The following is a 2,026-nucleotide window of genomic DNA, read 5'->3' as shown; positions in this document are numbered from 1 at the left end:
CTAGTCCAACCCCCCTGCTGTGGGCAGGGACATCTTCAACTAGATCAGGTTGCTCAGAGCCCCGTCCAACCTGACCTTGAATGTTTCCAGGGATGGGGCATCCACCACCTCTCTGGGCAACCTGTGCCAGTGTTTCACCACCCTCAGCGTAAAACATTTCTTCCTTATATCTAGTCTGTATCTACCCCCCTTTAGTTTAAAACCATTACCCCTTGTCCTGTCACAACAGGCCCTGCTAAAAAGTTTGCCGACATCTTTCTTATAAGCCCCCTTTAAGTACTGATAGGCTGCAATAAGGTCCCCCCGAAGCCTTCTCTTCTCTAGGCTGAACAACCCCAACTCTCTCAGCCTTTCTTCATAGGAGAGGTGTTCCATCCCCCTGATCATTTTTGTGACCCTCCTCTGGACCCGCTCCAACAGGTCCGTGTCTTTGGCTTTCTGGGCTGCGAGTGCACATTGCCCACATTGTGCACATCTTATGAATTTGCAGACCTGGTTTCTATTATGTGATGTAGAAATTGCAGATATTTAATAGTTCAGGTCTGAGTGAAGCTGCAGTGGTGATAGGAAGGTGTCATACTGGAGCAATTTCTTTCACATTGGGTGGAGCATGGACTGCACCAGGCGGTTCTAATACAGAGACTACAACCCCGATAGGCTTCCGGACTGCTGCAATTTAGTACATCCACAGTGCATGTCATCCAGTTTTCACAACATGCCCCCAACATGTTTTTTGAAAGGACAAATGGAAAGTCGGCGTAAAATCTCTGTGCCACTCAGTATTTTTCATAGCTTTTATAGCTGTTGTCATTTATTACTTTCTAAACAAAACATGCTGAACTTTTCATTTTTGTTCTAATCAATGTTTTCAGACATCTCTGAACTCAAATTTCTGTAATGGTGTACCTGTTTGGGATGGAAGTATCACACCTGAAAACTATTTCATGTGAGAGAATGTAATATAGAGATACAGACAGACAGGCTAATATTCTACTACTGTCGGTGTCATTTTTCTTCCAATTTTGTATGTCTTCTCATAGTTTTCTATTTTATTTTTTAATTGCTAATTCATATTCAGTGAAGATTTATGTGTCCATCATAACCGCCAGATGTCTTTTCTGAGGAATCAGTCAATGTAGAAGCCATCACTAAGTCTCTGTATTACACCTTCTCATTCTGATCTGTTGCCTATGTTATGGAAATTCCCTTCCCTACCTATTATATTAAGCAGTCTTTATAGTATTAAAGTGTATTAACTTTGTTAATATATATTAGTTCACATTATACACTGCAATGTAATGAGGTAGTGGAATTTTACTGGAGACTTTGGTATTGTTCATGCTTAAGAAAAACAAACTAACAGACACCAGCTCATTGCAAGGACCAGAAGGACAGCCCGGCCCTGGAAATAAGGACTTGGCTTCTTGGAAGCTTAGAACTGTCCATGAAGGATAGAAGATACCCCTGGACAGCCAAGATAATGCCAGCATTCTAGCCCCTCTAACACATCTTTGAAACCCTCCCAGTGTCATCTGGTGTCATAGATAAGTAACTATAGCAAGGCTGATGTCTGGATCAATAGACAAGCAGCCAGAATGCTGCAGAAATACAGTTGCTTTGCGAATTTTTACTATGATTAGTAATCAGTAGTGTTGTGTTAGTGATTAGTCAAATTGTGTTGTAGCTGAACATTTGAGGGGTACAAGAACCTTGTGTAAAACCACATTTTGGGGTGCCCCAATTTGGCTTGGACACCTCACATGCATGAATAAATATTTACTCTTCTAATTCTGTACTTTGTGTCCTAGCCTCTCTCCTCAGTTGGCACGGGCCAGTTGCGAATTTTCATAACATCTAGCACAGAAAAACAAAGAAAAAACAAAGAAAACTGTCATTATAACTGTCATTATACAGACATCTGGTTGTCTCCATCAGCTTCCTCCGGACCTCTCATGTGTGACCTCTTTTGTTGGGATGCAGAATCACAGAATCATAGAATAGTTTGGGTTGGAAGGGACCTTTAAAG

The sequence above is a fragment of the Pygoscelis adeliae genome, unplaced genomic scaffold, assembly GCF_000699105.1.
Source record: "Pygoscelis adeliae isolate BGI_AS28 unplaced genomic scaffold, ASM69910v1 Scaffold60, whole genome shotgun sequence".
NCBI lineage: Eukaryota > Metazoa > Chordata > Aves > Sphenisciformes > Spheniscidae > Pygoscelis > Pygoscelis adeliae.
This window is presented reverse-complemented; position numbering follows the sequence as displayed.